This window comes from Marmota flaviventris, chromosome 12 (genome assembly GCF_047511675.1).
Source record: "Marmota flaviventris isolate mMarFla1 chromosome 12, mMarFla1.hap1, whole genome shotgun sequence".
Classification (NCBI taxonomy): Eukaryota; Metazoa; Chordata; class Mammalia; order Rodentia; family Sciuridae; genus Marmota; species Marmota flaviventris.
The window spans coordinates 73,497,223-73,510,097 of NC_092509.1; positions in this window are offsets into that span (position 1 = coordinate 73,497,223).

Consider the following 12,875-nt stretch of genomic DNA (forward strand, 5'->3'; position numbering starts at 1 on the left):
TTTTGCTAGCCTAGTTACACCAGTCACAATCTCTAATGTTGAACACAAGAGGGGAAAACAGACACATCTGCCTTATTCTTGATCTCAGGTGGAAATCATTTCGTCTTTTACTACTAAGCAGGATGTTAGCTGCAGATATTTTTGTAGATGCCCTTTATCAACTGAAAAACTTTCCCTATATTTCTAGGTTGTTGAGAGTTTTCCCAGGAATGGATGTTGTTGCATTTTGTCACACGATCTTTACTGACACATTTTTCTGTTATTTACTGATCCATGGTTTCACTCTTGCTTTTCTGTTTTAGCTTGACATTGTTCTGATTAATTTTGAAATATTAAAACAATTTTTTGCTTCCTTAGGATGAAACCCCTCTTGTTCAAAATGTATTCTGCTTTTTATATATTGTTTGATTGAATTTGAAAGGTTTTTTTTTTTAATTTTTCATTTATGTCCAGAAGAATATTGGTCCAAAGTTCACTTCTAATATTTTTGTCTAATTTTGATACCAGGGTAATGCTGGGCTCAAGAATGAGTTGAGAAGTGTTTCTCCTCTTTAATTTTCTGAACTAGTATGCTGTATTGGTACTAGCTCTTCCTTAAATATTTGGGAGAATTTAACAGAGTCTATCTAAACAGCCTAAAGTAAAGAAATGTTTTGTAGAAAGATGTTTTAAGTGTAAATTCAATGTCTTTATTTGACACTCAGGCTATTTACATCTTCTTGAGTAAGTATCAGTGGTTTGTGTCTTTCAGAGATTGTGTCAGTTTCTTCTAAAATGTCAAATTTATAAGAATAAAGTATCTCACACGTTCTTTCATTCTCCTTTAGTATGTGTAGATCCGTAGTGACATCGCCTCTCATTCCTGATGTAGGCAGTTTGTGTCTTTCTTCATTTCCTAATCAGTATGGCTCTAGGAAATAAACAGAGCCACAAACCCCTCACCAGAATTTTTTTCTATTTTGTTGATTTTTGCTTTGATCATTATTATGTTCTTTCTTCTTACTTTAGGTTTAGTTGCCTTATTTTTCTAGTTTCTAAACACTTAAAAAATGAGATCATTGATTTGAGATACCTCTTTCCTAATGTAAATGTTGAGTACTATAATTTCCCCCTGAAATACTGCTATAGCAGCATCCAACAAATTCTAATATGTTGTATTTTTATTCAGTACAGAATACCATTGATTTTTTTTCCTTGACTCACTGGGTTATTGAAAAGAGAATTGCTTAGTTTTTAAATGTTTGGAGATTTTCCAGATATCTTTATGTTATTGATTTTTAATTTAAGTCCATTGCAGTCATAGAAAATTTTTCTAGGATTTAAGTCCTTTTAAACTTGCTGAGATTTGTTCTTTGTCCCAGAACATGTCTGTCTTGACAATACCCCAGAGCCCAGTACCATCTGCCAATGTACAACAGGAAGCCGCCCCACCCACAGGACAGCCATTCAAGGGCAGGTTTCTATCTCTGAGGAAAATTTAGTAATGTTCCATGGATATTTGAAAAGAACATATAACCTGCTGCTATTGGGTGGAATGGTTCTATTCCTGTCATCAGGTAAAATTGGTTGATAGCTGTTTTAGTCACCCTTTTTACTGCTGTGACTAAAAGACCTGAGCAGAACAAATGTAGTTTATTTGGGGACTCACAGTTTTCAAAAGTCTCAATCCACAGATAGTCAACTCCATTCTTTGGGGCTTGAGGTGAGATAGAACATCAGGACAGAAGAGTGTGGTGGAGGGGAGCTGCTCTACCAGAAAGCAAAGAGATACTCGACTTGCCAGATACAAAATATACACCCAAATGCACACCCCCAATGACTCACCTGTTCCAGCCACACCCTACCCACCTTCAGTTACCATTCAGCTAATCCCTGTCAGGGGATTAATTCACTGATTGGTGGAAGGCCCTCATAATCCAATCGTTTATCCTCTAAATCTTGCATTGTCTCACACAAGAGCTTTTAGGGGACACCTCACATCCAAAGCATAATAATAGCATTGTTCAAATCAACTGCATCTTTGCCAATTTTCTGTCTGAAATCTGTGGCTTTTAGTTTTCATCAAATTTAAAAACATATTCTTCATTATATTATTTTTTCTAATTCTCCTCCATCTGTTTATTCAGGGACTCCAATCATACATGTATTAAAATGCTAAGATTTGTCCCATACCTCTTTCCATTAAAAATATTTTCCTGTATGTTTCATCTGGATATGAACTAACACTGTTGCAATGACTGACCTTTTCTTCTGCAATGTCTACTCAGCTATTAATTCCATCCATTTCTCATATTAGATATTGTTTGATTGGCTTTTATGTCTTGAAGTTCAGTTTGAGTGTTCTGTGTATCCTCCAAGTCTCTATTGAATTTTCCAAACATATGAATATAGCCATAAGAAACTGTTTAATGTCTTTGCCTCCTGTGCATGGTAACAGTAGCTGTATTAGTCAGGGTTCTCTAGAGGAACAGAATCAATAGGAAGTATAATTATTAAAAAAGGGATTTATTTCATTAGCTTACTCGACCAGAAGCTGGATGGTCCTTGAAGGCCATCTGTAGGCTGGAGAGTTAGAAGAACCAGTAGCTTCACAATCCAAGAGGCTGAAGCCTCAGAACAAGGAAGATCAACAGCTCTACCCTATTTGGAGACCAAAGGCTTCTGGAGACTCCCAGGAGAATCAACGGCAGAGTCCACTTTGGAAGAGTGAAGAAGGGAGAGTCTGATATCCTCAGACGATCACAGCAGCAATCACGAACCATTTCAAGAAGAATCAAGCTTGCATCTGCTTCTGTTTGCTTGTTTTTCCAACTTCTATTCCATCTAAGCCACCATCCTATTAGACCATGCTGCCCATGCTGAGGGAGCGTCTTCATTTCAATTGGCTATCCTACATGCCAATCATACCTAGACAACCTCATTGACACACCCATAAGCCTCTTAATCATCAGAATCTCTTAATCCAATCAAGTTGACAATTCAGATTGACCATTACAGTAGCATCTCTGGCTGTTGCCCGCTACATGCCAGTAGTACTACCCTGCTTCTCTCCAAGAGATGACAACCAAAAATTACTCCAACCATTGTCACCTGCCCCCCATAGGGGTAAAATTGATTTCTAATTGATAAATACTTACAACAGAAAATCAGATGAAATCTACATAATAGCCACTACAGCTTAGAAGTTAACTTAGCAACTCTGTATGACCTTAGATCAATATATAATTTGTGGGTTTTGATAATTTTCAGTTAATTCCCCCTTTTTGAGTCATGTTTTCCTGCTTCTTTGCATACCTAGTAATCATGGACTGTTTTCTAAACTTTGGGGATATTACCTTGTTGGGTGCTTGATATTTTTGTATTCTTAGAAATTTTCTTAATTGTTGTTCTTGGAAATGGTTAAATGACTTGAAACAGTATACCCTTGGCATGTGTTCCTTTATACTTGTTAGGTGGGACCAGAGTAGTGTTCAGACTAGATATTTTTGACTACTGAGGCTAGACCTTCCTGAGTGTGCTGCCCTATGCCTCATTACTTACAAAGTTTTCCAGAGACAGGCACTGTTTGCAGCACTGTGTGAGCCCTAGCACTATTCTCTATAGACCTTTCAGAGGGTTATTTCTCAGAACAGGGTTATTTTTCTGGCATGCATGTGTTGATCAGTACTCATCTAAATACTTGAACAGGACCCTCTGCAGATCCCTAGGGATCAGCCTATGTAGCTCTCCCCTCCAATACTCTGTCTTGCAAACTCTAGCCACCTTGTACTCCTCAGACTCTATTCTTGTCCCCTTGAATTCATGAAGTTTGATAGGCTCTGCTTTGGCTTCCCCTGTTTGCATCAGAGACCAAAACTTCCTCAAGGTGATATACTGGTATCATTATAGGAACAACCTCATTTGTTTCCCATCTCTCAGGGATGGAAGTCTTTTGTGCCTCAGACATCCATTGTCCTGAAATACTATTTTATATATCTTGTCAGCTTTTGCTTTCTTTTCTTTAGACAGGAAGGTGAATTTCGTCCCTCATCTATCTTGTCCAAAGCCAGAAGGCTCCGACTACATTATCATTTAAATTTCACATGGAAAGGTAATGTGAAGGACAGATGGTGTGATCCAGGGTTCACACCCAGCTCTGTCTAACTCTAGGATGTGTGCTCAGAATCATTAATACATGTCGTCCAGTATTAGTAACACTAATACTTTCAGGCTTGCCTGTCGTATGACTAACCCAATCACCTTTACTTGAAGTCCCATTTTGACCACACTCAGTCATTCTGTTAGTTCTTCAATCCTGGTTCATGCCAATGGTGAGCATGGGTGAACAAAGGATAGGATATGAACGCGCAACTGTAGAACTCAGGCAGGAAGTAAGCAAGTGACAACTGATGGTCCCATCCAGTGACCCTCAATAGAAACAGCCTCCCAATCACCCAGAAGCTGTTCAAGCACAGGCTTCCCTCCCCTGAGGAAAACCTGGTATGATTCAAAGGTTGGAGAGAAACTTGGATAAGGATCAAAATAAATGTTTTTTCTCATATGGTCCATAGAGTTATAGTTTAAGCACAAGGTAAAGGTAAGAGCTTATTCTCAAAACAAATGTGGCACTGGCAAGAGGGTGGTGGGTGAAAAAGGGAAGTAAGTTAACCAGGGTGAGAACTGGATACTATATCTTCAGTCAAAGTAATAGGGAAATAACTCAAAGCTAAGCCCATACCATAAGGTCAGACTCCCAGAACCCGGGGCAGATCTAGGTTAACAAGGAGGGAAGGAAGGAGCAGATTAGCGGTAGAATGTAGGAAATGAAGACTTTTTAAAGACTTCTGTTCCATTGACACCAGTCTTGATCACCCTGCCAACCTCAGTGGAGACACCTGCATTAGTTACAGACCTTGGGGGGAAATAGGGTCAGTGACACACAAGAAAAGTTCTGTCCAGGAGTCTGTAGTGATGAGTTCATACCCACAGAACTCTGAATTTGTGAGATTTGTTGTTGTTTTTGTTGTTTTGGTTTTTTTGTTTCTTTGTTTATTTGTTGTACAGAAAATATGCACAACTAAATGGCAGTTGGCGAGTTTACATCACCACGGGAGTTTGCCGACTTGAATCGAAGATAAAGCCTTCAAGGAAGAAGGGACCCTTAGAGTCGCTTCACTCACAGAGAACTGCAGGAGCATCATACTCCAGGTCACTTCCCAGGCCACACTCCTTCCAGGAAGTGGTGGAATTGCATGTGAGAGGCCAGCCCCAGAGGTGGTGAGTAGGAAGCATGAACCATGGAGATGCGCTCTGCACTTCTGAAATAAGATGGGTTGTAGGTGTTCTCAAAAGTTTCAGAGTGTTTGACAAATGACAGTTGCATTACTCAAGGTCATTTCATAACTGGATCCCACTTGTCAGTTCTGAGATCCAACATCTTCATTTAACATAACAGTAAAAAGCATGGACCCCTAAGTCAAGTTGTCTGAATTGTAAATCCAGATTCTGTCACAAACTTGCTCTGCAAACTCAGGCAACATTTTTTTTTTTTTTTTTTTTTTTGCCTCTACTTGCCTATCAATTTGACGGTGAAAACAGTACCTGTGCCTAAGGCTGTCACAACCATTACCTGGCTTAATATTTAATTTGAACCTGTGACATTGCCATTTCATTGAAATGTATGTAAGGCTTTGGAAGAGGGCTAGTAAGTTCTGTTTGGAGATTTTGGGTATTATAATTCAATCTGAAATTATTTTGTTTGTTAGAATGTGAGCACTTCAGAATGTAAACCTCTAAGCTACCCTTGGCCAAGCTCTTTGCCGTTCCATCCCCAACTTCTGGTACAGTCCCTGAACCTGATCATTGTTCAATAAATATTGGCATTGAAAATGAATGAGACATTTGCCCCAGCCCCTGTGATGAAGGATGGGCATAAGGATTCTAGTGGAATTCTTATATGTGGTCACATAACTCTGACCCACAGCAACCCCATTCTTAACTGATATATCTCTGTGAAGAACTAAGGGCAAAAATAGGGCTGTCGTGTTCTGGTTCTAAACCACGGCAACTCCTTGCTTTCTCTCAGCCCTAGCTGGCATGATCAGAGCTTGAAAGACCTAATTGGTGCCTTGCCCATGATCTTCAGCAGTCACATGCTACTGAGCAGAAGACCACAATCCTCATATTCCCAAAGGAAGCAGAATTGCAAAATGAATAAAAGAAATATACCCTTGTGTCTGTGTGGTTTATTCAATGATTTATGTTTGTATATTTCCCTACCATAATGACAGGGGTGAGCTAGGCTTTGGAGCCAAGTTCCCCTCCATCCAAACTGCCTGGGAGCCAGCTCGATGGGACAATTAGTGAGAAGAACCACAACTGGTATGAGTGCGTCTTACTAAATATGTGGTTTAAGATCGAGGGGCTCATGTTTTCCCAGCATAAAAACTGCCTTATATCAGGCTACTCTGAGCCAGCAGGTAGCTTGGTTCTTTAGTAAAATATTTTTCCTGAGTGATTCCTCAAATCCTGGTCATCAAACTTGCCAAGGGCTGGACCCTGAACCCTGGAAAAAGCCTCTAACTGTGGCACTGAATTTCCCTCTCAGGCACCTTCCTAGCTTTGAAGAGTAAGTTTAAAACATAAAAAAAAAAACCCACTCTGGTTTCTCTACCCAAAGGTGCTTGCTGGAGGCAAGATGTGGACTGGGTTGGTCCCTTTATGGAAGGCTTTGTGGTGCCATTACCCTGACATCTGTGCTAAGTCCCAGGAGCCCCATAACCATGAGTCTCAACCATAGCTCTGAGACCCACAAAGGCAGTTAAGGGATGATGGGCTATGTTTGTCTATTAGACCTTGTAAAGGTTCTTCTGAGAATTTTGCTCCTCTCTCCCCACTGGGGGGTCTATATCTCGGTGCTTCCCCTAATGTTTTCTTTCTTCTCATTGAATTATCTATTCCCCAGATCCTTCCTTTCTCCTTTAATGTCATGAAAGACCTAATTGGTGCCTTGCCCATGATCTTCAGCAGTCACATGCTACTGGGCAGAAGACCACAATCCTCATATTCCCAAAGGAAGCAGAATTTCTGTCACTTCAACATCTGGATCCAGCAGCCCAACAGAGGCCCAGATTTTTATTTTCTGCCATTCATTCTTTCCTCCCTGCCCTTCAGTCCAGTCAAGCATTTATTCCTTTACCAAATACCACATGCCCTTTTGAGTACCTCAGTTCCTAGAAATTATTTCTTTATCATATGTACTTGTCCAACTCTAACACACCCTTTAAGCATGAGCCCACTGTCCTCTGACTCCTTAACATGTTATCCATTCTTGTTTCGGGACTTTAATATTATCAAGTAATTTCTTATGATGTTTCCACTAGACTAGGTACTCCTCTAAGGTAGAGACCATGTTTCAATTACCTCTGTGTCCCTTACTCTAAGTAGGAGGCCTACATACTAGTAGGCAAGTTAGTAATTAAAAGGTGAGTGAGTGAATGAATGAATGAATCAATCAGTCAATCAATCTGTGGTCTGCTGAGTGTCAGATGCTTTTCTCTAAAAGCTTAGTGCTCCTAGGATTCCTAACAATACCCTTCCCTGAACCTACCATCTTAAAGAAGATATCCCACAGATATTCATAGGCCTTTTTTTTCACTTTATTGCATCCAGTATCAGCTTTATGTGTAGAATACAAATCAGAAGGTAATGTATAGGGTGTCCCTCAAATGATATGCCCCCACCAATTATCGAAAGGCCACCACCAAAAATTCTCTGCACTCTTCAACCTTACTCCTGGCAGTTTTAGACTGCTTCTGTTTAATGTGGATTGCCCATTCCCGACAGGTGTCAAGTGTGGGGGAACTTTGCCTTTTAGATAGATGAAAAGATTTCCACAGGGGCAGGGAGGCATTTGCAGACCTTCAAAAGGAACAAACAACCTACTGCTCTGGGTTACTCCAGGTCCACATGGCTCTCACCTCCCTGTGTGGAATTCTTGTTAGCTCCTGTTGCCTTTCAAGTCTGCGTTAAACATGGGAGACCTTGGTTCTCACCCTCTTCCCACTCTGTTTATATATATATATATATATATATATATATATATATATATATATATATATTAGGATTTTATTCCAATATAAGTCCTTGGCCATATTTTTGGCTTCATTCCAATGGAAAGACCAAATTCTTATATATGAAGCTGTTCCCCTCCTGATGTTTTGACATCCACGGGGATCACTCTTCATCCCAGATTGCTTGGGACAGCCTCCATTTACACATGTTGTCCCAGTATAATTATTCATAGCACCCCCTTTTATTCTCCTAACTGTCCCAGTGTGGATGATAAATTATATGATCTCCCTACCCATCCCTGGTTTTCCCCACTTCTGTCTCTGAACTGACAAGTCACTCACTTGTCACACCCACCTTGTAATATGCTGAGATAGGACAATTCCCAACCTGACCTACTTCTGTCTACTCCACGGCATGCAGATTGCTGGGCAGAGTCAGTGAATGTGATCGAACAGAATGCCAGTCTCCAGTCCATGCTCCCGTCCACATGTGTTTGTGCTCCACACACATGTGCACACACATACACAAACACACACACACTGACACACACACCATGGGGACAGCATTAGCATCCTTGATTTTTAACAAAGAGACTGCCACATGGTAGAAAGGGAGGGATGAAACGGTCTGGCAGCATTGTCCTGATAGATGTCAAACAGCGACATAGAAAAAAATTATAAAAGACCAAAAAGATAGGGCCAGACAGTGATCAAACCCTTTTCCTCCAATGGCATGCAACCCATTTTCCTTTCAAGCCCTACACCATAAAGGGAACAGACTTTTTTTTTTTTTGCACAGACACAGGCACAAATAATGCTCACAAGGTCTTCCCAGCATATGCTCATTACCTAAGCCAGCTACCAAAGAGCTCTCTCCTAAGTTAACCCCCTGAGTGGCATACCTCGTGGCAAAAGGAAGCATTTGCCTGTTAGGAGTGTTTCATCAGCATGGTTTTCCATTCTACCTCCTCTGAAACCTGCAGAAGCCTCTAGTGGTATTTGATCTGTTAAGCACTTTATGCTGAAAATATCCCTTATTTAAAATGGCTTCATTATGCCTCAGAATGGCTCCAAATTGCACTCCAGGGTGACAAGCTTGTCTAACTTGCTATGGTATCCATTCTGCTCTCCAGACATTGCTGCAAATCTGACTCTCCCAAGACTCCTTGACTTTCAAATGGGGTGAAGGTGAGGTGACATTTTTCCCTCTTAACATTCACATCGACTAACATCTCTTAAGTGTTCAAATCAGCAGAGATAAATATGGATCTGATTCTGCCCCCAAATTCTACAAGACTGAGAGAAATGTGTGCCCAGCTGTGATCTTCTCTGAAAACCAAGGCAACTCCTGGCTGCCGATATGCTGAGGGACTGATCCTCATTCCCTTAGGTGGTGAGGCTAGGGCATGAAGCAGTCAGAACCCATGAGCTATTGTCTCTGGATGGAGCAGCCTTAGTCTACTGTCCTATACTAACATTTCTGTGTGTATTGTGACATAAAAACATTAGGAAGTACTAGATCAACACACACACATGGCCCAAGACCCAACTCTGAGCCCTGAGTGAACTGAAAGAAAAAAATAACGTCATTAATGTTATGATTAACAAGTCAGAAAGAATAGCATCAGGTAAAGCAATGGGTGAATAATATAAAAACATCAATCCTAAACACAGCAATAACACAGCATTGGATATCAATGCTAAAAATAATCTATACACTGTCCACTTTGTCATTGATCATCATGGGTTCTCCCCACCCATTTTTTTGTTTTGGTCATATGTATACCATCTTACCTCCTGATGCCAAGGAGAAATAGCAGAAGGACAACATAGCACCATGGAAAGAACCCTGGCTGAACTGAAACCACCTCTGCTCTCAGTGGGAAGATTGTGGATAACATGCAACCTCTCTTGTTCTCATTTTTCTCATCCTTTCAGTAGGTTTAACTTAGTCCTTTTCACACAGAAAAAAAAAAGTGACTCTTCCACCATTTGTGGGCATCTTTGTGTCTGAAAACAAAAAGAAATGATAAATATATTGGGTTTATTTAAGCTGGAAGACTCACCATCATTCCACTCAATCTACTTCACTAGGTAGCCAATATTAAAGACATAATAAAGCAAGAGTGGAAACTTCTAGGGCTGACCCATAACAAAGTCTCCTCTCTCTCTTGGCACTCTAGAGGATTATTCTCCTTGACTCCTTGCAGTAAGCAAGACCATGTGATTGGTTCTGAGCAAGATCGTGGGCGGGAAGAATTTGTTTCACATCTAAGTCAAAGAATTTCACTGCCAGTGGAAGACCCTTCTGCAAGCTCTTCTTCTATTGAGAAGCCATGGATGCTGCTGCATGTATCTCTACATGGTACAGCAATGAAGAAGCACTCTATCAGCCTGGGTTCCTTGACCACTTGTGAATTGGAGTTCTCCACAATCTTCCATGAGAAATATACTTTTGATTTTGGAAGATTGGGTTGTCAATTTCTGCAGCATATCCTAGCTTGACTAATACTTAAACTTCCCCCAGCCAGTACATTGTTCCCATTTGTGTGTGTGTGTGGCTATTATTACTTGTTTCTTTAGAGAACAACCCCTTGGGTAAAGCAGAGGAAGAAAGAGAAGACAGGTCATGTCCTTTTATCATTTATTTGTTTGGGCCATGTTGAGTGAGGTGATTGTAGTGAAATTGAGGCTACCATGTCAAATATGAGCTGATGATTTTGATAACAATAAGAAACTCGCTTTTTAAGCTAGGATTACCAGAAGAAGAAAAAAACATAAGAGGGAGAGAAAAGCAACCATATTTTGTATTATTGCAGTGCACTCATCTTTGGTCCCCATCACCCAGTGTCATATTTTGTGACCTCTTTCTAGTGGAGACCTGGAGTGGCCCTGATTCATTTGTCTTTTGCTTCCCTGCACTTCCATTATGATGTGGAATTCTAATGCCAGAGCCCCCATCAGCACCTCTGCTCAGTGGCTCGAAGTGGGTTGAATTGTAGCCGGCGGCAGGGGGTGATAAATGTAGCGTGAGCTGCCTTGCCCCCAGAAAACTGCAAATTGCCTGAGCAGTACAACCCACAAAAGGTTCCTGTGGAGTGAATTTATCTTGTATTGTCGAATGGAAAGGGAAAGAGGAGAAACCAGGCATTCTATTTTTGCAAAGTCACATTCGATCTTGTTCAACGTACAGTCCACACATCTTTTAAAGAGGGCTCCAATGGAAAAGAGAACCAGCCCAGGAATGTAGAACAGATAAAGGGATTTATTTTTAACGCTGTTGGAGTTCATAACCATGTGAGCATTTCAATTTCAAGTCACTCGCTCTTGAATAATAATAATGTGTTCTGTTAGATTGCATGTTATGCACATTATGTCACCCAATAATTCAGGATGGAGATGACTGGCCATCAAAGGGAATGCTCCTCTTTCCATGAGCTCACCCACTCATTCAGCAGGGAAGATCCATGCTCCTCCTAATAGCTCAAGTTCTTCTTGATTCTTGCTTCTAAGTTGGTATACTACTGTGTGGATTATTCTCTTTTAGACAAAATTCCATTAATACATTATGGGTCTGTGGAATCAGCTGCCATTATGGAATCCTCCAGAGTGTTGAAAAGTGCAAAGAACTTTAGCATATGACTAGCTTCATTATGTCAGGTTTTAGAATGAAGTATTTGGGGCAAGTCTTTCAGAGATAGGATGTTCTCTATCTCCTGGGATAACTGATAAAAAATTACTTTTCTCAAGAAAGAGTTGTCATAGGACTTCATAACATTACTCTAGCCAAGGGTCAGAAGACATTCTATACTTGTATGTGTTCTCAAATACGCCTGAGGACTTTCTTTAATTTTCCTTATTTTCTGGAAAGCATTGCTTACTCTAAAAGACAGACCTAAATCCTTTTCCAGTTTTCAGGTCTACCTACTCTGCAATGACATCCCTGACAATTCTAGCCCACAGAGATTTCCCTTCCTCCAAAAACTAAGCGCTTGGAATCTGAACCACTCTCTGGACCCCCATAATAGGTATTTTGTTTTAGTATTTTGTACGTAGTAAGTGATCAAAGCTCAGCTTTTCTCAACTGGGGAAGCAGTTACTATAGTGGTGGTTGATAGCTTGGGCTCAGGAATCATATAAAATTGGTTCAATCCCAACCTTTTAATTACTAGCTTGGGCAAATCTGTGAGCTCCTCTCCATATTTCAATATACTCATTGTAAAGTGGAAATGATGATCATAATACCTATTTCATGGGGTCATTGAGAGGATTAAGTGAGATAATGCACATAAAGGGCTTAACACAATGCTGAGAAACATTTGTAACACTCAGTAAATGTTCATTGTAATTATCACTCTTAGTTATAATTTATGGGCACTCCTTTTGTTGCTTTGCGCCTGCCGCCCACAGACTTTTAACTAGAGTTCTCTGGGATGCATCAGTGACTCCACTTCAGAATTTATTATACCTAGGACTGGATTTATGAAAAATAACGGCAGAAGTTTCCTGTTACCATATTTTGGTACACTGGGTTAGAAGAATGTCTCTGGGAAATGTGAGCAAGATTATTGTATCTGGAAATCCTCCAAGACACAGCAGTCAGACAAATACCTGACCAAAGCAGATATTCAGTGTTCCTCAGTAGGACAGGGCTCCTGAGTTCAAGTTCATGTCCCACTGCACTGGAAAAACCCTCATACAGATGAATAGGCCCACTTCCATAGATACTGGACTTGAGTTAAGAGCTGAGACAATTTACCAGCCCACCAAGTTGTTCACAGGCAGAATTCTTCAGGAGATCCTGCAAGTCCTACTGCAGATGCC